The sequence below is a fragment of the Cloeon dipterum genome, chromosome 2 (assembly GCF_949628265.1).
Source record: "Cloeon dipterum chromosome 2, ieCloDipt1.1, whole genome shotgun sequence".
NCBI lineage: Eukaryota > Metazoa > Arthropoda > Insecta > Ephemeroptera > Baetidae > Cloeon > Cloeon dipterum.
Genome location: NC_088787.1, coordinates 8,818,683 through 8,843,660, shown reverse-complemented (window position 1 = coordinate 8,843,660; position 24,978 = coordinate 8,818,683). Strand labels below are relative to the sequence as shown.

Genomic DNA, 24,978 nt, shown 5'->3' with positions numbered 1-24,978 from the left:
TTTAATCCCTAAAGTTTGCGATTTTCTCACGTTTTTCATTTTAATAATAATAAAAAAAGATGCAATACGAATTTCTCTTTTAGTAACCGTTTTTATTAATTAAATAGCTCATTAAAATCTGGATCAAATTTTTGGTTGATAATTTCAAAAATTTAAATTTAAAATAACATGTTCAATTTTCTTTTGCTGATCATTTTATCAGTTTAAATTATTTAGATGCTTAAAACTTCTTAAAATGAATCCAATTGTCTGGTTTATTTGCCAAGCAATTTTATTGTTTATTTCCTATTCACATATGCCGTTTGTTTGCAAAGGGAACGCATGCACGCGGCGGCAGTATTTTAAGTGCGCTCGTTATTAGTAATGCGGCATATCGCATTGCTTACTCACCGCGTGTATTCCGTCGGAGTGTGTGTTGTAAAACAATATTTCACGGCGGGAAGCGCTTATTCGCGACAGTTTCGGTGTCTTTCTGCGGTATTTACACGCACGCAAATGCGCTGTCGCTAATGCGGCACTAAAATTAGTGTGAATAAGCTCCGAAAAGTTCAACCGTGAATTTTACCAACACGAAGGTACAAAATTTAGGCCTGTGTTTGCAAAACTAAAAATAAAATTATAGTTTTTGGTACACTTATTTTTTATCTATGCGATGAACAATCAAAAGCAACTAAATTGATCGAGAAATATTTGAATAGCATTAGGAAGTATGCTGGTATATATTTAAAAAATTTAATGCATTGACGAGATTACTTAAATACAGTTTATCCGTAAAGTTTTAAATGATTTTTAAAAACTTATATTTTTTGGAGAAAAGAATTATAAAATCAATGCTGATATTTAACAAAATTCATATCGATGGAAATTAACTCCCGTCCAACAAATAATTATTCCCCTCTGGTCTGGGAGGAGCAAAAGACCGGAAGAGCAGAAGGAATACCATTTTGACGCAATCGGCTGCTTATTCTTTTTGTCCGTTGCTGCTTTGATTTATGGTTGACACTAAAAGGTTTTGATTGATTTTCCTATATATTGATATAGGGCGGTGCGTGCGTGTGTGTGTGTGTGTGTGTGTGTGTGTTGTGTGTCTCCCCTCGTGCTCGTCTATTGTTTTTATCTTTCCGGCGTGTCTGTCTGGCGTTGCGTCGCACTCGGATGACACTTTGACACTGGTGTGCGCGCTCCAGACGTTTGACTCGCGCCCTGAAAATAAGGGAATGCGACACGTGACTCATTTCCTAATGGCGTTTGCTCATTCGACTTTCTCTAATTCCACATGACACGCTCAAAATCAACCGTGCGAATGCGGAAGGAAATGAAATTGAGGGTTGAGGAACAAGGATAAAAATTATGACATGTCTGAAAATCCTGAACGAGGAATGGTGATGGATTATTTAATCCTAAATCCAAATAAATTAATTTTAATTGTTATGATACCATTGGAAACAAGTAGATAAATTTAATAAAATAGTTTTTGAAAATGACTGAGCAGATGATTAATTAAAAAAATTATTTTAAATTAATTAAAAACATTTATTTTTAAAAATACACCCTCTATGTTTAATAATTCAATTCTGTAACTTAACAATATGTTAAAAATCGATTATGTTGACAAACGTACGAGGGTTCTTTGCTCTTGAGCAAGCTTATTTTCTCCTGGCTTGATGTGATTCTTGCAGGGCTGAATGCGCGTTTATTTTATATAATCTCTGGTGATGCCGCCCAGAGGAGAGCGAGCCCCTTTTCCTCCCGGTGCTGCCTCCCTCATAAGCATATGAGAGAGAGAGAGCGAGATCGTCTCGTAAATTATGCAAAGGTTTTTTGTAAGTTTCAGCTGTTTTAGTTTCCCTTATGAATAATTAACGTCGCAAGATGAGAGGGCCGACCTTACGCTTTATGACGCGCGCACAAAATTTATCGCATTCGTATGTGAGTGCGAAGGCAAAAATGCTTTCCTTAACGTCTGCCCTGGGTGCTGCTGCCAAGCTGGCTCCAATTTTTCACACTCTCCTCCGTTCCCACAACCTAATGAATTTCAAAAACGCTGCTGGAGTGCTCCTGACTTTTAAAACCACCCTTGTTTTCGTTGCTGAGGTAAAATATTGGTCGCAAAAGATAAGACTCACAAATGAAAATGGAAATTTTTTGGGAATTTTAAATTTAATAATGCTCCTGTTGAAAACACAGGATATTCCTGTCTTAATTAATTTTTTTATATTTGGTTTGGTAGAATAATCTCAGAGTTTAAAAGGTAAATTTCCAGCCTGCACCGACTTTATTTGATTGGAACGATATGCAACCCGCATTGAAAGTCTGTTCGGCGGCACAGCTGCATTCCTTCGCTGCAGGCGTATGCGACAGAAATATTTAAATAAAATGTAAATTGAGTTATATTTTAATTGCAGTTAACTCTCGACTCATTTCTAAATCTGATTATTTTTTTTTTGAAGGAGATTTCGCAAAATAGAATTGAAAATTACACGTCCAATAAGGGCAGTTTTCATTCCTGACTTTTTTAAACCTTTTAAAAATTTCCAGTGTTTACCAAAATCGTGCAAGAAAAGCCGTAAAAATCTTGCCCAATGGTATAAATAAATCTAGGGAATTTCCTCAGAAGTAATAACAATTGTGGCCCACTAAAGGCCAAAATTTATAATTGTTGAAATTAATCTAAAATTTTACCCACAATTGGGAATTGACGAAATAATAAGACTAAACCGATAAACAAATTTTGTTTGATGCTAAATTAAAAAATAAATCTCTAGGGAGGATGAGAAATGTTCAAAGTTTGTTTATCCAGAGTTAAAATAATTAAAAAAAACAGTAGTGGATTAATTTTTAAAATTATTTTCCTCTCAGTCCGTAGACATTTTTTGATTATTCCAGCACTGGACCAATTGATCATTCTGGCTAGAAATTTATTTTCTTGCTAAATTTATTTTAATTTGTCACCAGAAACAGCTTTCTACTATTTTACTTTTTAATAAATACGCAACTAAGCCGTGTTGTATGCGTCTCAGAATACTTTTTAACTACAACCACTGTTGTATGCGCATAGAGAAATTTTTCAAAAGGATTCCGTGCTGAACTAAACCCATTTGAATCGAGCCTTTTCTTCTCTAGAGCCACTCAAGGCTTAAGAGTTAGTTGGAAAGCCGCAGCTAGAGAGTGTCGGGCCGAGTTGTCTTTCGAGAGAATCGGCGCAGCTGTCGACGGTGCTGTTTTTAAGAAGCGTCTTGCGAAATCCAAACGACGGATGGATGCATAATAGATTGGCCGGAGGAGGAATGGTCGAATCATGTTGCGGAATAAACTGGAAACCGAGCGAGCAGCGCAGAGAGCGAACCGAACGTGGCTGCGAGGGCGGGCGGGCGGGGGCGAACAAGTTTTGTGTACGGCATCCGAAGCCCCAAAGGGCATTTCGCTCAACATGTACATATGCAAACGGAGCAGAAGAGAAGAAACTTTTCCGCCTGTGTGTATGTGTGTGTGTGTGTGTGCGAGTGTGGAGCATTGTGAGAGGCCAGAGAGACGGAGCCAACGGCCGGGGCTGCGCGCGTGTGTGCATTGTGCCCGTAAGAACACAGAGAGAAGCAGGCCGGCTCTAATTAATTTCTTTGTCAGACGCACGTATTGCCGCAGCAAGAATTAGCAATCTGACAAAAGTACGTGCGGAGGGGGATTTCCGAGGTCACATTTCAGCTTTGCTGCGTTTCGAAATTCACATTGAATTGCTTCAGATTGTTTGGAAGATGCGGCTGAGTGAGATTGTCAACTCGGTTTTTAATAGGATTTCAGGCTAAAACAGTAAATTCCATTGTCAGATACTGCATAAATCATGGCGTTTGATTCAATTTTTGGAGCCGTTTGGAACAAAACACGTGTTTCTTTTCTTAACTTTGTCAAACAAAAATCATGACTGTTTTAGTTTTTTCAATCTTTTCCTAATGGAGATAATTTTTTTGTGGATACCACCGGGGGCCGGGTTGCGATCTGTCTTGGTACCCGCGTGTCAGAAGTCAATATGGCGTCGAAATAATGGATGCCAATCAGGAGACAGTACAGCGGCCAATCAGAAGCGTCAAAAAAGAGGCGTGCCGACCTGATAATTTCATTCCCGCGCATTTTGCTACATTTCCATTAGCCTGATGTGCCATCTAACGGTCGATTCGCCAATTACTGGGCTAATCAGCTGTTAGTAAAGAAAAAACGACAAAAATATTCATTTTGCTGATGCTATTTTCAGGATAATTTTTCCATGCCAATTTCATTTTACGTTTGTAACATTTCCGCCGTAACTGAGCGTCGCGTAAATCGGGCCCCCGGGGGTGGTTACAATATTTTTTCCAACAGAAATATTGAGAACCTGAGAGCGAAGCCCTATAATTGCGACATTTCTTGTTTCTGCCAAGAAGTAAAAGTCGGTTTCTAATTATAATCGATAAGGGCGGTCTTGAAGCATGCATAATTAGCGCCGAGGGAGCGAACAAGAAACGCCGGCTGGGCTTTTATATATGTGCAGAATCGAAATCTGACCCTTGGCATCTGTAAGATTTCGGCGGCGCAACAGCAGGTGAAACGGGAGCCGGCTCGACAATTACGATTACGCCGCCGCCGCATATTTGGTGGTAATAATAATAATAAGCCCGATGCTGAATTATTCGGCGCAAACTGGTGCTTCAAGTCGGCGGAGAAAAAGTTAATTAGTCTTTTGATGTAATGGATACCTTTTCGGCATTCCCTTTGTGTGGCTGAAATATATTACGCCGCTTTAAAGGTTTAAAGGTAGAGAGAGAGAGAGAAAGCAACCGCGGCGCGCATATAATAGAGCTGCTGCTGCTCTTTCTCTCTCTCACACACATACACAGCACACACGGCATAAGGAATAATAAGGGAGTGTCTGCGTTGTGCATGATGAAAGGGTAATTTACGCATAATTAACGTCAAAAACTGCGAAACAGAAAGGGCTGCGCTATATGGGGAAAATTAGTATTTGCAAGAAGCGAGAGAGCGAGCGAGTTAACTGCCTCTCTTTTATAAATCATAAACAATTCATTCGTCCAAGTGCTCGCTCACACACTCGCGCCCGTGCACCTGTTGTGTTGTGTGTGTGTGTGTGTGTGCGAGAGAGAGAGAGAGAGAGAGAGAGAGAGAGAGAGAGAGAGAGAGAGAGAGAGAGAGAGAAGCGGATAATTAGCCTAATCCATCATCGCGCGCGCCCCAAACAGCGAGAAAGAAGGCCAGGGGTCGCGGGCTAATTGGCGTTAACGATGTGAGGGATCGCGCGCAAAGTGGCCACTCTCCACTTTGTTTTCGCCGGCAAACCCGTTTCTCGTGTTATACATCAAATCATTTCGGGGAAAAAGCGGCCGCAACTGAATGCACTCTGTCAAATTGGCCCCAGATGAAACGGATACTGTGATTTCTTCATTTTTAATTAGGGAATAAACCATGATAAAAATACTTTTAAATCGTACCAATAAAATTTATCATTCTCGTCAGGTATAAGTTTATTTTTACATAGTAACTAATTAGATTAGAGAGCTGGAACGTCCTTAATATAATTAAAATTTATTTGATCTTACAAAGTAAAATAATAATCTAATCAATAAATAAAAAATTTGTTAAAATTATGAAAAAAGGGTTAAGAAAGAAAATAACTGATAATTTAGCCGTGCAATTTATAAAAAAAACACACACACAGTAAAGAGAAATCTTCAATTACTATTTTGATTTAATTAAACTCATTCTCATAAGTTATTATTTTCATATAGGTTTGTTGCAAAATTCTTTTTTAACAAATTTTGGCGCACATTTTACCGTTGTTGGAGAGAGCGTTGGTTAATCTGCATGTGTTTGAAGGTGCAAGCAATAATTTGAAGGCGGCGAGAAAAGACTTTTGGCGCAGGCATGATGTTATTTATTAGGGTTCGCCCTCTCGCTCGCTGGCTGGGTTCTCTCTCTAACTCTCTCTCTCGGCGAGGCAGTTTTTGTTGTAGAAGGGTCGAGGTTTCGTTAGTTAGACGTAATTACAAGACGAAGAAGGTGCGGCTGAAAGCTGCAGCGAGGGAGGACCGAATGAGCGAACTCATTTATTACGCACCAAATTCAAATGGGCGACACCACCACTAAATCTTGGCAATATTCATAAGACGCAGCAGCTCGCCTGCGCTGCTGCCTCGTGATGAAGAAATATAAAACTCACTCGGCTCCACTCCGCTCCTCTGAAACACAAGCTTAGGCATAGCGGCAAAGAAAGAGGGAAATTTTAATAAGATTCGAACCCGATGTGACACAATGCCGCGCTGAAATTAAAGTTGTAAATTACTCACCACATAATCAAGCCGTCGCGAGCCAGAGCGCAATTTTTGATGAAATTTTGATTGTGTGTGCCAGCCGGCCTGCTCGCTGTCGCGCTCAATTTTTCACGCCCAGAATAGACCAACTTTTTCCATCTATTTTTTTTTTCAAGTTTAAGTGGACCTGCATTTTGCACGAGTAACTGCAGACTAGATCTAAAAATTGTCGTCTTAAAAATACATGCTTTGAAATTGAGGATATAATTAAATTTTATAGTACACATTCTAAGAGAAAAATTCCTGTGAATAATTAAAGCTCGCTAGCCTTCAGAGAGTTAAAAAACTTAAATAATAGGATTTAGTTATAAGTTTGAAAAAAATTATTCCTATTTTCGATGTCATAAAAATCATGTTAGTAAAAATTAATCTCATAATTTATTCAAAATTAACAAAGTCTGTGAAATAAGGCAAACAATTTTGAAAAAAAACTGTCAGAAGTATATTTGCATATTTATCAGCTGTTTAAAAAACCAATAGACAGAAAACCCTTCTTTTCAGGAATGTGAAACCTGGAAAGGCGTTAATTTTTTACTATAATTTATTAAATCTTGCACACATCTATGGCACTAATATTCTAAAAAATAGTTAAATCCTCGATTTAGAGAGTATTTAATCGATTGGCCACTTTTTTCACCACTTCATATCAAATATGTTCCTTAAAATTGTATTGTTGATAAAAAAAAGCTTTTCTACGACGAGTGAAAAATTAAATTGGAGAAAGAAAACACTTGAGTCTGAAAAGAGGAGCAGTTTACTCCTTCTCCATCTCCAGATTTGCGTCGTCGGCTCCCTCTTGAGCGCGATTAAGTTCACTTTCTCGAGTCTGCGGCACAACAAAAGTACTTTTGACGAACTTTCTTTCTTTCTCTCTTTCTTTCTTCTTCTCCTGCTCGGCGTCTCGGTGCCGCGAGTTTTATTGCCCTTGACACTTCTGGTTGAGAGAGGTGAAAAATTGTTTCAGGAAGGTGCGTGCCGTTCTCGTTGTTCTCGCCATTCAATCCTTCTGCGCGTGGCGAGGGGAATAGAGTAGTATGCAGTTCCAGGGCGTTAAATTTAAATTTTTACACCGTGACAAATAGAGGCGAGCGCATTGTTTAATGACGAAGAGCTCGAGGGCGTCCGCAAAAATGCTCGCTCGCCCGTCCGCCCGCCCGCCCACCCCCATTGTGCCCTCCGCCGAATCAACCCTTTTATACGCGCTCGCTCTCTTTTCTCCGACTCGGCGCTCAAGGGTATTTTCTGATGTCTTAAAAAGCCGGCTGAGAGCGAAAAGGGGATAAGAAAGAGCGAACGAGTGCAGCGCGGCAAAAGGGTGAGATAAAATTATCATTAAAGAAAGTACAGAAGCGTTCATGATAAATGACTCTGGGGCCCGCGAGTTATTATAATAACTACTGCTCCTCCCCTGGAAATATTTCGCCTGATAAGCGCCGAACGCACACTATGCTCTCAGCCCGCCAAATCTCCGCAACATGCCAAGGAAAATCGCACGAATTACGACTGTTTGCCTTGGCCGCTCGCTCTGTGCCAAAAGAGAATTGGAAAATTATACTCACTCGCACGAGCCGATCGGCAAATCGCGCAGAACTTTCGATCTAATTAAACGCCCTCGTGAAGTTTATTTCACTCTCTCTCTCTCTCTCACACTGACGCTCACAAAAACATTGTTTCGAAACACCTTCTGAATATCTGCCACGGAATTTCTATTCTTGACTGCAAATTAAATATTTATAAATTTTATTTCGTATTTTATTTATTCGAATGTTGAAAAATTGAGGATATTTTAACTCGCTTTGGTTTTGTTGAGGAAAGTAGGAATTTCCAGAACATTTTTAATTTATAAAGCTTTAACAGAGTCAACGTAGTAGCAATTTTAATTTAAGGTTTTAAGTTGTATTATTTAGTTATTAAAAGATTAATTTTTTTTAAATTTAATTACACACATAATAAATAAATTTTTTTATAAGTTTAATGATTTGAACCTCGCAAAAATGATTTTTTAGATTGATTCCAAATATATATATATAAAAACTTCAAATCAACAAAAATAACAAATAAAATCTAAACGCACGTCGATGTCAATTAACGCATTGTCGAGCATAACGCTCCATCTACAAGCATGACAGTCCTAACGTTACATCTTGTATTAATTTCACGAAAATAGCTATCAGCCCATTAATATTTAATATGAGTCTGAATCTAGGCGTAAAACTAGGCTGTTATCGAAGAGAAATTAAAAATTTTCTTTACACCTTATAATCGGGCGTCGCACCAAAAAAACACCACATATTCGTTTAAAATATTATTGCGTTCCAGGTCTTCGGCTTTAGCTTAATATAAGAATTGACCTTCAAAACTCATTAAATAAGCAACAATTTGTCCCAAAATAAAGGTTACACTACAGTAAATTTTTAAGAGAGCCGTTGAAGAGCTCCTCTTGAACAAAATAAATTACTTTAGGCTTTAGACGAATTATTGTTCTTTGATCTTTTCGATTAATTTTGACGGCCTGTGATGAATATCGTCCAACCAAGAAGTTCAATCATTTTAAGTAGAGTAAAATATAACGCGCCTTCCTTAATTATTTTTATAATTTAAAAAAAATTATTCTTATGAAGAGATCAAAAAGTGTTCAATAATTAAAAATTATCAGCCAGAATTTAAATTTTGCATAATTTTCTTTGCCGTTTAGTTTTGCAAATTAAATCTATTTTAGTCGGTCGTGAAAACGGGGTGGCGTGGCTGTGCACCGTCAAGTATATCACAAAGTGCACATTTTATTCCTCAGCAGCCGCCACGAGTATATGAGTAACCCAGTTTCAGCTGGCGTGAGGGAATTTGCGCCGTCCTTGGCATCCCCTCGTCCTCGGAACAAGTTGAAAACCTGGCGCTTGACACGCCGGAGCAAAAAGCTGCCGCTGCTGCTGCATGGGGGGCGACGCGAAAAGCGACTGTCCCGCGATACACGTGCAGAATTAGAAAATGCGTGCGTGTGTGTATATGTGCGAGAGGGGGCGAAGGAAGGCATCGTGTGTGTGTGTCGCGACGGGAGGGAGCCGAAAGTGAGTAGTCTCGCAGGAGAAAGAGAGCTCCTTTTGCACAAGAATCCACTTACATCACTTAAATGGAAAAGGCCAGCTCCGCTACACACGCCACTGATCCGCGCCCGCTCAAATCCAATACATAAAAATCGCGGCCGGATGGGAAAGGGCAAAAGGAGCGACATAATTTAAGGGATCTGTACTATATATAGCGAGGCTCAGCAAAAGTGGATTGCAAACTGCTCTAGTCGCCAATCGGCCAAATGCGTTTTATTTTTCAGCCTGGAGATAAGTTAAATTTGAGTTTTGGTTTACCTAAAATCTATATGGCATTTCGTGCGCTCAAAATCTTTTTATTTCAGTTAAAGATCGCACCATCACTGGAAATTGAATTTAGAATTTCAATTTAAGGTGTTTTAACTTAATTTATGCAAAGAATATCGTATTAAATGTGTATTAAACTGAAGTTAATTAAAGAGGAATGATACTGCAAAAGACTGGAAAATGCTTGTTGCCAATGCATAAACTCATCCCTTAGGATTCAGTTAAAGCCTAAATTGACCTAAGAAGCAGTGTAATTTTTTGAGAAAATTGGCTGGAAAGTTACCGTGCTTTTCAAATGGTAATGGCTGTCTCCTTACTTGAAATCCGATTTAATTTCAAAACCAAGAGTTTCCCCAATAAGTGGCATGCACCGTTGGACAGATCTCGACGAGAGAAATCAAAATATGCCGAAAAAATGTGTTCAAGCACTGTAAATTTTGGAGAAAATTGGCACAATTTGAATTTTTGCTGTAGGAAGGTCCATTTTTATTATTGCAAATTGTTGAACAAATTGTTTATCGATCAATTGTGTATGGCATCCAACAATTCAAATAATTTTCAATTGTTGCCTAGTATCATTCCAATTTAAATTCTACATATGGCATTCTTCGTTTCAAATAAAATAAAAACATTACATTTTTGTGTTGCTTACATTATTTTACAAATTTAAAGCTTCAAATCTTAAAAACAAAATTATTTTTCAGATTAATTATATTTTATCTTTTTAGGCAGGCAAAATGACAGTTTTACCAGCAAACTAGGAAAAAGAGAGCAATGGCAGAAATTTTTTATAATACATAGAGCAAAGAATAAAAAGCTTAAGATTTTGGACAGTTGAAAATAATCTAACTAATGGTGTTCAATCATGTTATTCAATATTTTAGAAAGTGAAAATTTCAGGCCGACATTCTCGGCAAAATTATTCATTCCATTTATTTACTCTAATTAAAAAATTGTAAAAATCACAGAATTTTTTTTTAAAAGGCAGTCATTCAAAAACCACATGTCACATTTTCGTAGGTTTGATTTTAATGCTTACTCTAGCACTATTGCTATAGTCTTTGCTTAAAAAATTTCTCGTTCAGAGCGCCTTTGTCGAATTTGCTCCAGACGTGACAGCAATTCTATCGTCACGAAAACTTTTGACATTACGCATCGTGTGTTTTCGTTTGCCAATTTCGACTTCTCTTGTTCATTATTCAAATCGACAGACGCACCAGTGCAAGTCTCCGGCAAAAGCAGCGTCTCTCTCTCTCTCTCTCTCTCTCTCTCTCTCTCTCTCTCTCTCTCTCTCTCTCTCTCTCTCTCTGAGAAAATTGGACACTTTTCTTGCGACGACAATCGGTTCTTTCATCATCCGTATTACCTGTGCCGTCGACGACGACAACGACGCCGGTTCAAAGCAGGCAGCGACGAATAAAATCCCGGCAGTGCTCTTTCACTCGATAAAACTTGCAGCACACTTTTTTGAATTGTGCTCTCTCGGCGGCAGCGGCAGCAGCAGCAGTTGAAATAAATTTTCTGATCAATTGGTTTTTTATAGATGGAAATTTTACGGCAGGATCTCCGATACATTGAGCAAAATCCAATGCTACTTATTTTTATACTAGTGCGCCCCACCTTGCCAGCACACGTGTGGGCGGCGGGCGGGCTGCATACATTCTGCGTCGGCAGGGGCCGAGAGGGTGAATATATATATCGGTCCAGAGGGTGGGGGCACGAGCCAGCTTTATTTACAACCCAAGTTTCTAAGTATTTTATGATTATGGCCCCCCGACTCCTGCCTCCGCCGCTAATGCTGCTTATAATACTGCGAGATGCGCTATTAGCTCCGATGATTAATTCAATCGGACTCGAATCATTTTTTTTCTCTCTCTCCGCCGTCCGACTCCTGTGGAGAAGGGCTCGTAATTTCCGCTCCGTAATGGACCAGGCATAAGAAAGATCCTCGCTTCGATTTCTCTCTTTTCCTACAATACGACAAGAAATATTTGTCTACAGCGGAATAAGTTTCGTTCCTTGACGTGCTGGAGTACAGACCTTCATGCCTCTATAATAAATGTTAATTTTGTTAATATTTTAGGTGAGAAACACTGTCAAATTAATTTAAATATAAATAAATCCGATAATTTAAAAATCATATACGTCAAACGAGTCAAAAACCTCCCTCCTTCAATATCTGTTTCTTAAAGAGGAATAATAGTGCAAAAGCCTGGAAAATGCTTGTTGCCAATACATAAACTCGTCCCTTAGGATTCAGTTAAAGCCTAAATTGACTTATGATGCACTGTAATTTTTCGAGAAAATTGGCTGGAAAGTTTCCGTGCTTTTCAAATGGTACTGGCTGTCTCCTTACTTGAAATCCGATTTAATTTCAAAACCAAGAGTTTCCCCAATAAGTGGCACACACCGTTGAACAGATCTCGACGAGAGGAATCGGAATATGCCAAGAAAATATGTTAGAGCACTGTAAATTTTGGAGAAAATTGGCAAAATTTGAATTTTTACTGTAGGAAGGTCAATTTTTTATTATTGCAAATTGTTAATCGACCAATTGTTTATGGCATCCAACAATTTAACTAATTTTCAATTGTTGCCCAGTATCATTCCACTTTAATTGTTAGAAAATGCAAATTATTTGTCTTCTTTGGAAAATAAATCATCTGTGTTAGTTTCTGCCTTCATAGGCATCAACCAAACAGTTATTCATTTTATCTGCTGAAGAGTTGAATAGCCTCTGTCCATTATTGATGATCAAAAATTCGATGTTAGCAATATCGTCGTTTAATTCGTTCATTTTTCACTTTCTATGGGGACTCCCATCCAAGGTTGCATTTTCTTACCACCCGGTTTTTTCTCCACAGGTTTTTAACACTCAATTTTTACCAATTTCTTGTGCAAGAAATTAATTTATTCCAATTTTTCCCATGCAAAAATCTAAAATTTTCGGTTGGAGTGCTTAAAATTTCCTCTACTGTGCAGATTTGTTCTTTTAAATTGTAATTTGCTACCTCAATTTTTCAAAAAAATGTATCTCTGACAATTTTTCTAGTCGAGGTCATGAGCTAATAATTAGAAAATTATCCAAAACTTAAGTGCAAACATTTGAAATTAAAAAAAAACGCTTTTTGCCACTGCACGTCATTTAAAAAAATAGTTTTTTGCAACCTTGCTTCCATCCCTCCTTTGTGATGGCAATTAATTCATGTATTTTTTATTTTTTATTAACGGAGTGACTGGGATATGACCTTTGAGATCTTTCCTTCAATTCAGATTAAAAATATGATTTTAAGGCGGATCTGCAGAGTTTAGATAGCAAAAAAAAACTGTCTCCTAGCCAGGCAAACATCTATTGACGCCGAAAAAGAAACGAATAAATAACTCTTTTCCAAATGCAAAGTCCGGCTGAGTGCACAGTCCATTTGAATAACGGCGCGGAAACGTGAATCTGCGCGCTGCTTTCACAAATCAACGCGTCCGGAAGGACCACTGGCAAATAATAATATATCACGCGCACGCACAGCCGGCCTTACTTTTCTCCCCCTGTGCGGCGGCGAGCAAGCAAACGTCTTCGCCGCGCGCGGCTATGATTTCATTTTGAATTCTTTTCTTCGAATTCCCGCCGCATATTTGCATAGCAATCTGATTTGGCGGCGCCGGCAGAAAGTTTCCTCGCTGGAAAATTGTTCTCCCCCAGGATTTCCTTTGGCACAATAAGCGCCGCGCGCCGACTGACCACAGCATCAGCATCCCGCCGGTCGCATGTGCAATTTGCACTGTTTAACATTTGAATATATATGTGTGTGTGTGTGCGGGGGCGAAAAATCAAAGGAGCAGAGAAGTCGAGACAGCGCACTGTCGCCCTCCTCGCTGACGTTTTCCGTCGCGCAGTCACTCGTGCTGCAACAATGCCAACAATCGGAGCTTCTAGAAAGTTTTTTGTTCAGCTTGTTACCTATACTTATTTTTTGTTCGTGGCGCTCTTTTTCGTGCAGATTGAAGGATTGATACCTGGCGACAAATGAAATTAATAGAATTGTTGGGAGCAATAAGCAGCTAATTTAATTTTAGGATTCATCCGTTTGTTTTACATTTTGTGCAATAAATTCAAATAGCCAATTTTCTCCAAAACAAACTGTGCTTGACCATGTTTTCCATATTTTCTAGGTATATTTCCATTCCTCTTTTACAGATCTCAATCAGATTTGTGATTTCAAAATTTCTGTCTTTTAAGTCTCTATATTTTGCACGAAATCCAATTTTATCGCTGAAATTGGGGACAACAATTTAGGTTTTCTTTGAAATCTTGGTTTTCCTATCAGAGCTTTAATGTATGACCTAGAAAAAAGTAGAATTTTTTTAATTTAAGGACGAAAATTTAATTTAAAACATGAAATTTTACAAAAACCAACCATTAATATTTTGGCAATTAAAATACTTGAAAATACAAAAAAAATAATAATGAAAACGTTTATAGCTGCGTTTGCAAAAAGTGAAAATTTTAATTTTCACAATTTTTAAAAAAATCAAATATTTTTTTTATAAACAAGAGTTCGGCACTTTAAAGTAAAAAGTTACACTTATTAAAACGACAAATAATGTAGAGGATAGAAAAAAATAAAGAATTAAAATAACACAATCAAGCTGGAAGCAAAACTGTTTGCTATATTTTGAAAAAAAAAATTGAGCTTTTAGTGACATTTTTTGCAAGGTACTTGTCCGATTTAACGCCGCAAAACTTCAATAATTTCTTAGAATTTTTGTGTTTTGCTGAAAAAAAAAACATAGAATTTCTAAACTTTAACCAAAAGAATTTTAATTATAGAAAATTAGTTTGAAAATAATATAAACCCATTTAAAAATAAATGTTTTGAATTATTTGTTTATATTTGTTTTAATATTTATTTTAAAATAAATATTTTTGATCATTTAAAACCATATTTGTTACGTCTTGCCACGCCAAGATTATTTACAAATTTATTATATTTTTCACGTCATTGAAGTTTTATTCTCAAACCCTCTAAAGGGTCATCGACAGCAGATTTTATTGTTTACTAAAGTCTCGTTATAATGAGGTGTTGCTGACTTGGATATTTAAATAATTCATCTTAATGAGGGAATCGAATGATCTCAAAATAAAATACACCGATCAAATTTCACTCATAAAATCGGAATTTTAGTCCATTTATTCTATAGTTTTTTTTTATTCCTGATGAAATTAACATGACACAAGTGTTTATTTTTTCATTTTTCATTTCAAATCGCTGTTGTTCACGGATTATTGTCTCTGCTGCCATCCTTCTATTCATTGTCAGCAGAAATAAACGAGCAAAGTTTTAGCATTCACGCATAATTTTTGTCAAATCTGTCGTGCTTCTTGCGACGATCGGGTAAAAATGCAAATGAGCGCACCTGGTCTACAACCCTTTCCGTTTGCATTATTTCTAGCTTTTGACAGTCCAACTTTTGAGTGCAATTCGGATGGAAATTTTTTCGACACACTCTCGTTTTTTAGCGGGCAAATCGGCGGATCGCCTGCCACTTAATAATAAATATAAGCGGCGACGGCACCATAATGCGCGTCATTAAATAATAACTCATGCACAATGCTTCCTGGGCGCGCGCATTTTTACGACACAGAGGCAGGAATACACCTTCTTTTTCGGCATATAAGACGCGCTCACTCGCTCTCGCTCGCTCCCCCCGGCGCGGCGCATGAAGATGTTTTATTACGATGTTTTGATGCGCCTTTTACAACGCGCGCAGCAGTAATCTATGGCTCTCGCCGAGGTACTTAACATAATCAAGTGTTCCGTTGTCGCCGCTCCCCGAATTTACGGCCCGAAATCGACGACACATGGGGTACCAGCAGCAGCAGCAGCTTCTGCGACTTCTGACCCGGTCAGCAAACTTTCCTTTCCCCGCAGATGAATTTTTCCTCTTTTGCTCTGCTCTTTCCCCCAACGCGACCGACGCTAATGTCAACATTTTCATTTTCCATTATTCAAAACCGACACAAACGCTGCCGAGGACAACACAACAAACCGACAACTTGCGGCCGCACACAGGGACGAAAATGAAAATACACCACCGATTTTTGATATACATGAAAAACGGCGCAACTATGTTCTTTTGTCGTGAGTGGTTTCTCTTTTTGCGGATCGAGACTGGAGACAGTGTTTTTCCTACGGGAGAGACTCTTTTGAAGTTTTTCAAAGTAGCTTCGGCGTTTTCCGTTTGGAAGTGCAGACTAATGGAACTTTATCAAATGGGAAAGATGTGAAACTGATTTGTTTAGACTATTAAGCTGCCAATGAAGTCGATTTCTTCACCTAATTTAAATTATTTCCTTTGCTGATATTGAAATTTTTCCAATTTACTCCAGGATATTTTCACGGCGGATTTCTCTCGTCGGAATCTGTCATAAGGTTTATTCTTTTCAGGGAAGCTCTTTGTGTTAAAAAATATAATATTTCAAGTAGAAAAGTGAGATTTGAGAAGCATGCAGTCGTTTACTATAGAATTGTCACTGCTACCTAGAAAAATTTTAATGATTTTAATTTGAACTCAATCCTCAAGAACTAGCTTAACCGATTTATCAGGGTTTTTGCAGTTTCTCTTTTTAAGGAGGAAAGAGGTAAAGGTGCGGCAGTAAGATGTTCCACGGAGAAAAGAAATAAAATCAATTTTATGGACAGTGTTGAGTTCAGCTCTATTACATTTTTGGGAATTTCGGGAAATCCTTGTTGCACATAACTTCCCACCAAGAAATTGGACAGGTTGGGCCGAGTCAGACGAGTCGAGTCAAGTTGGACCAGTTGTGGACGGTTCCAATCCGGTAATAAAACTCGCGTACTTGTCCTGTCCTTCATAAGGACGAGTCAAGTCGAGACGAGTGTAGGACATTTGAAAACATTGATGGTTTTAATTCAAGATTTTTGTAATTTGAGGGTGGCAAAGTGGTCCTTTTGAATAGTAGTTTAAATTTCAACTATTGAAAATGTGGATATCCTTAAACTTAAAAGTGGTTGGGACGAACGCGTCGAGTTGAGTCAAGTCCAGTTTAGGACATTTTGAGCGATACCACTTTGGGACGAGTCAAGTCGAGACCAGTTTTAGACATTTCAAAAAAATTAATGGTTTTAATTCAAGATTTTTTAATTTGAGGGTGGCAAAGTGGTCCTTTTGAGTAGTAATTTAAATTTCAATTATTGAAAAGGTGGATATCCTTAAACTTAAAAGTGGTTGGGACGAACGCGTCGAGTCGAGTCAAGTCCAGTTTAGGACATTTTGAGCGATACCACTTCGGGACGAGTCAAGTCGAGACCAGTTTCAGACATTTCAAAAATTTTGTGGTTTAAAATTTAAAATTTTAAAATCTAATGGTAACAATGTGGTCCTTATTATTTTTACTTTAAATACTGCGTTTGACATTGAAATATGAATTATATTTTGGTAACTTTCCCTTGTTTTCAAACTGGTTCATATATTTTATAACTTTATTGACGAAAGGACAAATCCCTTTATTGACAATAATCGACATATTTTAAACTACCAAGCTTTAAAGATGAATGGTTGTGAATTCCCCCGGAAAATCCATTAACCCTTTAATCAATTTTCAGCAGTTCGGTACACGGACGGCGGTCGCGCGGGCGCCGTTTCGCGACCTCCTGCGCCGAGCGCCGACCCTCGCAACCATCCGCGACTCCTCGGGGGTTGTTTACATGTGCGCCAGGATGCTTGCGAAGGTAATCAGCGCCGCACCGTAGCGTCTTGCGACGCGCACGCGGTGCCCGAAGTGGCGTGCGCGCGTCGTTATAGTGCGGCACTTGTTAAAATTTTGAACCGTGTGCCGCGGTCGCGCGCACGCACTTTCGTGACCTCCTGCGTCGAGCGCCGACCTTCACAACCACCCGCGACACCTTGAGGGTTGTTAACATGTGTGCCAGGATGCTTGCGGAGGTAATCAGCGCCGCACCGTAGCGTCGTGCGACGCGCACGCGGTGCCCGAAGTGGCGTGCGCGCGTCGTTATAGTGCGGCACTTGAAAAAATTTCGATCCGTGTGCCGCGGTCGCGCGCACGCACTTTCTCGGCCTCGTGCGTCGAGCGCCGACCCTCTCATCCCCCCGCCACCCCATAGGGGTAGTTCACCAGAGTACCCTGATGATTGCGGACGCGGTCGGCGCCGCACCGAAGCGTCGTGCGACACTCACGCGGCGCCCGAAGTGGCGAGCGCGCGTCGCATCGGTGAGGCACAAACAATTTCGAGCCGTGTGCCGCGGTCGCGCGCACGCACTTTCGCGATCTCCTGCGTCGAGCGTCGAGCGTCGACCCTTGCAACCACCCGCGACCCCTCGGGGGTGGTTCACATGTGTGCTAGGATGATTGCGGACGCGGTCGGCGCCGCACCGAAGCGTCGTGCGACGCGCACGCGGTGCCCGAAGTGGCGTGCGCGCGTCGTTATAGTGCGGCACTTAATAAATTTCGAGCTGCATCTTCGCATTGGGCCCATGGCAAAAGGTCGTCTCACGCGGTTATTGTTATTAAATTTTCAAAATAAATTCACGCATGGAATCTTCAGTAATTTTAGATCTAACAATATCGTGCTCGCAAATAATATTCCTTGATTAATTCCATGAATTTAATTAAGAGCTATTAAAACCAAACAAATTGTTTACTATACAACTAAAACCTTTTTTGCTTTTTAAAGACGCCCCAGAATTAAACGGTATAGAATTAATTCCAACAAATTCAATTTAATATCATAATTACTTATAACAAAATATAAATTGTTTAGTCCTATTTTATGTATTTTATCCTACCGAGAGTACCGAGAAACGGGCCAATTTGTAAAAGGTCTGGTTATAAAGGACAAAAATGGGCTATAAATAGGATTTTTAGGAATTTTCAGCCTGCTCGCGGTTGCGGCGGCTGCACACCATGCACAAGCATGCACGTGCTTGCATGGTATGCCTGCAGTGTGCTGCTGCCTGCCTCTGTTATGGAGCGGGGGAGAGGGCGGCAGGCAGCAACCCAACGGCCAACGGCAAAACTGGCGAAGAATTCCTTCATCGCCTTACGCGTCAACGGCCGTTCGACCGTTCAAAGTTTAATCAATTAGTAATGGACAACGGACGCCGCAACTCGAGAGGACAGTGGACAAAGTCATGGATAAGGACAAACGCCAAACGGACGTCCCGTGGTTCGAACGGATTGTCTGGATCCTGCGATCAATTGGGTAAGTGTTGTTCATGTTTGTTAATTATCTATCTACATAAAATAGATTATCGTCAAAAGAAATCCAACAAGATTATGCGCTATTGCTTATGAAAGAATAATTTTATTACAGTTTCCGCCGCGTTGCACACATTATTATCTATGTAGCCCGTTCTAATGAGAATCCCATTAATATGATTAATATAAAAATATGGCTGGCGAAAACTGTGCAAGTCGCAGCGAAAAGTGTATGTACATACTTCTTCCACATCCTTTTAGCCCTTTTAGTATATTATGCTGACGAGAATTTTTTGTATGTAGTACATTCTTAAATAATTATATTGCACAGTTATTATTATTTGCTCGCGTTTACGTACACAATGTACATATGTATGTATGGCAAAGTTACAGTGTCTGCCGGGTTCCAAATCTCGCCAGTTCTTATGAAAATCCAATTAGATATTATACATAATATAATTAGGAGTGACGAAAACTGTAACTCGGCGGTTGGAAACTAATTTTTCCATACATACAAAACCTTTTTCTGATTTCACACTCACTCCTTCATACATATTCATAAAATAAAAATTTAATGATCGATTGTTGTTTGTTGTATCATGCAACTTCATTAAATAAAATGAAAATTGAACAGGGTTGCATTTTGCATTTGCTTACCACCTTTAATTTGAGTTTTTTTTTTCATGAATGTAAAATTGCAGTCAAAATGTATGCTCCTCCAATTCTTTGTAATTGCTCACATTCTCTATTACGAATTGACACCATTTTAAATAAATGTTTTCCAGTTAAACTCAACCCTATTGATTTATTTATCGATACTTTTCCATTTTTCAGTTGTCTAATAACCATGATGATGAGGAGCAGCAACCTGTTGCGGTAGCTGGACACTTAGGAATTGTGCTTGGCCTTCAGGAAGCTGATCAAATCGCTCAAAACCAGACGCACAGAATATCTCAACGTAATCAACAAGGTGATCACCCTCATCTCTCATCAAAGACTAAGCTTCAAGAAGTTAAGTGAGTGCGACGCTGATGTGAGTTACAATTAGAGCGTTCATCGTATTTGGGAAATATTCGGTTCCCCGGGAATTCCCGGGAAATTAATTTAATCAATGCCATTGGAAGAACTTTACATAAGGAATTTAAGGTGTTATTAGGAGGACCATTTAAGCCTAGGTTAACATTACTATTTGTAATTTTATTTTTATATAATGTAGTGTTAAATAATTTTTTAGATTTCCTTCTATTTTCACAAGTACTAGTCTTTTAAGTTTTACCTGAAGTCTATATCTTTACCTTCATGATTGATAAGCTTTAATATTTTATGGCTGAATGAATAATGCTCAACATATATTCCTCCATTTCGTGCCTCAGGGCACTTTGGGAGTGCTTATTATACCATTTATGGTTTGTATTGAAACAATAATTAGTAATGTAATTCGACCAGGAACCTTGGCTGTTCAGTTTTCTGCTAATATAATTGCAGGCCATTTTTATTGATAATTTAAATCCGTAACACAGGTCTTAAAAGTTTAATAGTATCTCTTTTGATTTTGGGTCAAATTTGTTTATTCGGGAAATTCGGATCTCGAGCTGAAGTATAAGCGGTTATATGAGAACCGGGCCGGGCTCAGGTATTTTTTTCGGGACAGGAATCCCGATGAGCAGCTTCAGGGCCTAAGCAAAGCCGCCATGGTTATTAGGGCTATACAATCACAAACATATCCATGAATATATGCGAGTTCGATCTCCAATTTTTGGATGTCGATTTGAGGGGATTTTTTGGCATTGAAATTTTAAGGTGACACTTATGTTTGCGTAAAAGTGTTTGTTAAATAGGTCGAGAAATTCCAGGTTTGGAACTCAGGAATGGGGGACGCAGTCTAAGAGTTACAGTCCACCTTTCATTCACAGATTACTCTATTTTCGGGGATTTTAGAAATAACGAATAAATAGGGAACCGAGCTTCAAACCTGGAATTTCACCATCTTTATAAACAATCAGTTTTTTCCAATTTATTAAGCAACTATAAGTGGCAAGAAAAATTCCCCCGCCAATAAATTAATAAACAATCAAATTTTCTTGCTTCCCTCCCCTGGTGCATGTTATCAATTTAAGCCATCTGCAGGCAGTTTCAAGCGAATTTTGAAATTTGGACGGGATTTTCGGCGTGGAAATTTTTTCTTGCCACTTATAGTTGCTTAATAAATTGGAAAAAAACCTGATTGTTTATAAAGATGGTGAAATGTCAGGTTTGATGCTCGGGAATCCCTGTTTATTCGTTATTTAAAAATCCCCGGAAATCGAGTTATCTGTGAATGAAAGGTGGACTGTAACTCTTAGACTGCGTCCCCCATTCCTGAGTTTCAAACCTGGAACATGGTTCCGAATTTTCCCCACCCCTGGAATTTCTCGATCCATTTTATAAGTACTTTTAAGCAAATCATCCTTAATATTTCGATGCCAAAATATCCCGTCCAATCGACAATAAAAATTTGAAGTTCGAATTCACCTGCTCATCGGGATTCCTGTCCCGAAAAAAATACCCGATTCTCATATAACTGCTTAATATTTCTGCTCAGGATCCAAAATTCCTGGGAATTCCCGGATTAACAAAAATTTCTCGATCTCAATGGACGCTCTATTAAGTGTCATACAATAGAATGTTACCCCTGGCGCCAGTGTATTGCCGGCGTCGAATTCTATGGACTGATGAATTTAAACCCGTTTTAAAATGAATGAGGAATTAAAAAGAATTGTTTTAAGAATAATCCAGTGATGATATGCGATGACACATGATAACTTAATATATAAATAATATTTATGTAAGGGTGTGGTATGAATCTGCTGATGGGTCTTTGAAAACAGTAAGAAATAAAAATGATGAAATTTCAGTAATACTAATGAGCTCATTTCATTTTGCTATTTTACCTAATTTTTTTCTAGGTTGGGCGAAATTTGTGCAAGGACCAAGCTTAAGAAAGGCATTTCTGGCTAGGGTCTTTGGACAAGTTACGTCTGTTCCCAGATAAGAGCCTAAAATAGGCCTAGCAGGGCTGCAAGGCCCAGCTGGGCCGCGGGGGGCCGTGCGGTCCCAAGTGGTGTAAAACCCGTCCCACTCGTCTCGACCAAATCCCGTCCCACTCGTCTCGGCCAAAACTTGACTCGTCCGTCTCGACGGTAATAAAAGACGTCATAAAAGCGGTCAGAATAGAAGTCTCCAGGACCAGTGGACGAGTCACGTCTATGACGTCCAAAGGACGTCTCTTTTCTTGGTGGGTTATTTTCCTTCCCTTTCATCCCTACTCTCTACCCTCCCTTGGATATTTAATATTATTTACCACAAATATAAATTGTAAAATATATATTCGTATGGAGTAGCTGATGTTTAATGTGGAAATGGAATTATCGAATTGAATTTCATGAATATTACTTTAACACTGAAGAACATCATTATAGTATTTACTTTAATTAATGCTAATTTGTCCTTAAGACTCTTTATTTATTAATTATTATATTCATTTGTTACAAGCAGTACCTTGGCAAAATTTTCCTTCAACATTAATATTTTTTAATAATTACAAATTAGATTGAAAAAAATAATAAGTTGTTAGGTTTTTTTAAATTAATATTAAATATGTTAAAAATAGAATGTTAACGTAAAAACAAATTTAAATACAAATATTAAGATAAATTAGAACTATTTTACATCAACAGAGCAGGCAAATTGATTAACAACTCTTAATGAGTCGCCTGGTTTGGTCCGGAATAATTGTTCCCGAACAATTTTAAGTAAGCAGGAACCCAAAAATGCTGTTCCTGAAAAGAAACATGCCCGAAAAACGAAAGTCAGCGACAGTACAGAGGCTGAAAGGATTTTGCAGTAAATAAAAAATGTATTCTTTCGTCGAAATCATTATTTCCGCGGATGCTGCAATGCTTGAAAAGCAGTTCATCGACACAAAACAAATTAAATTGGATTTTATTTTCAAACCAGAAACCAAAAGTGTACCCTATCTGCTATCACTTCAAGTTTGTGAAACATGTAATTTCATATTAATTTTATTTATTTGAGAACACAGACTATTTTTTATATCGACAAAGTGTATTTCTTAACTGTCACCGGGAGCAAAACCCCATCGTTCTTAACCCGTTTTAGCTTTTAGAAGAGTAATTTCAGGGCTGCACTGCTCTTCAAGTTAGCGAGAAGCTCACACACGTACATATATATCAGAGGCGGGGGTGTTGGCCTCAGTTAGTCTCGCTCTGGTTCGCCCCCGGAGCGAAACTTTTTATCAGTCAAACGCCAAGATTCGGCTCTGTTCGGGGGTGGCAATAAATTTCTATATGCGGAAACTTATCGGCGGCAATTTGTCAGGATTTGACGATCAACTCGTAGCAAGCAGCGTCGTGGCGTGGTTGGTAGGTTGGCCCTGGGCTCGCCGTTCCCAGGCTTGTTTGTGTTTTTGCTTGATGCTTGTCTAATTGCGGCATAATGCGCGCGAGCGGCCAACCAAATCCAGCCGCCGAAAAGGGAAGTCACCGAAATTATTATAAAACCGGTTGCAAGTCTGCGATTATCTTAATGACTTTGCCGTTTAAAATGTAATTAAGTGCGCCCGGATGAGAGCCCGGCTTCTTTCTTGGCCCTGTTGCGGAAAAATGATTTCTAAATGATTACGCGTACACAAATTCGACGCTAAGCTTTTAATGAGAGAACGTTTCACCAGCCGAAAAGGATTATTATTATTTCTTGTGTTTTTCCAGCGGAGATTGCACCGCAGCCTGTGTGGAGGAAAACAAATTAAGGCCACTGAGATTATTCTGAAAAGAGGAAAAACATGAAATCGTTATTGGTAGTCTAGGCAATTTCAAGCAATGCGTAAATTTGTTTTGGAGCTTTGTTGTAAGAATTCTGAAAATCTCTGATTTGAAAAAAAATGCCATTTTTAAACTAACTTTTTATTGAAAATGCGGGAAAATATGATTCATGATTTTCTCTCAAGCTGGAAATAGCTGTCGCTCTGAAAAATTTGGACTTGAACATTAACATTTTTCGGATCTTCTTTTTGATTTTAAGAGATTAAACAAGCATCGCTCTTTTCATCTCTAATAACGACTAGTTTAGACGGAAAATCGTTTATTTATGCTCACTGCCATTATTGTAATCACATATCGGCTGAGAAACAGTTAAAAATCTCAAATCTGGATGGGACAATTAGTACTCTATCCATATGAAACACCTTTTTTACCCATGACAATTTTTTTTCGGTGGTTTTCTGCTGGTTAGTAAAATTTGCGTAAAAATTGATTAGTACAAAAAACTTTTAACAGTCTAAAAACCCAATTCTACAAACAAATATTCGTTGGAATAAATGTACTGCATATATTCAGACTGTTATTTAAAAAAAATTATAAATATCTTTTTAATTTTTATTTTAATTTATTATTTTTTAATTTACGTACCAAATATTTATATTAAGAATTTAAATAACGATTTTGCAAATACTTAAAACAATATTTTGATTTATAAATTTACCAGTCAAAATAAAATCCAATCAATTTCTAAAATTATAAATAATCCATTTATTTGGTTGCTTTGTACATTCAATATTTTTAAAGCGCAATGATAATTTATATAATTTAAATTAATAGTGTAAAATAAATACCTACATTATTGTAAGCAATACAAGATCAAACCGCAATGTCAATGGTAATGATTGATGAAAATATTTTGTTCAAATAAAAATCAAAGGTTTTGAAAGTGGCGAGATTCAAAAAGGCAAATCTTTGCTGCATCGACTCACTCATGTGAGAAACACAGGCCAACATCAAATGATTGCGTTTTGACTCCCTGAGAGCCGTGAGTGTGTGTGTGTGCTGTTAATTTGCAGAGAATCTTGATGCAAGGTGCCAGCCATTCTCAGGCGAAATTTTCATTTCCGCGACTTCCCATGCGCGCACCCCCGCCGCCCCGTTGCCGTTCGCAGTGTCGATAAAGTACAATTTTAAATTAATCG

The 24,978-nt window shown here is 38.4% G+C and overlaps 1 protein-coding gene and 1 long non-coding RNA gene across 9 annotated transcripts in view; both read left to right on the top strand.

Annotated features, from left to right (window-relative positions):
• LOC135937756 (myelin transcription factor 1) overlaps positions 1 to 24,978 on the top strand; it is a 176,329-nt gene that overhangs the window by 65,328 nt on the left and 86,023 nt on the right. The gene's annotated exons all lie outside the window — the stretch shown is intronic.
• On the top strand, positions 18,620 to 21,862 carry LOC135936694 (uncharacterized). The gene is made up of 2 exons (XR_010574358.1): positions 18,620 to 18,963; positions 19,794 to 21,862. It is a non-coding gene; the product is annotated as an uncharacterized LOC135936694 (long non-coding RNA).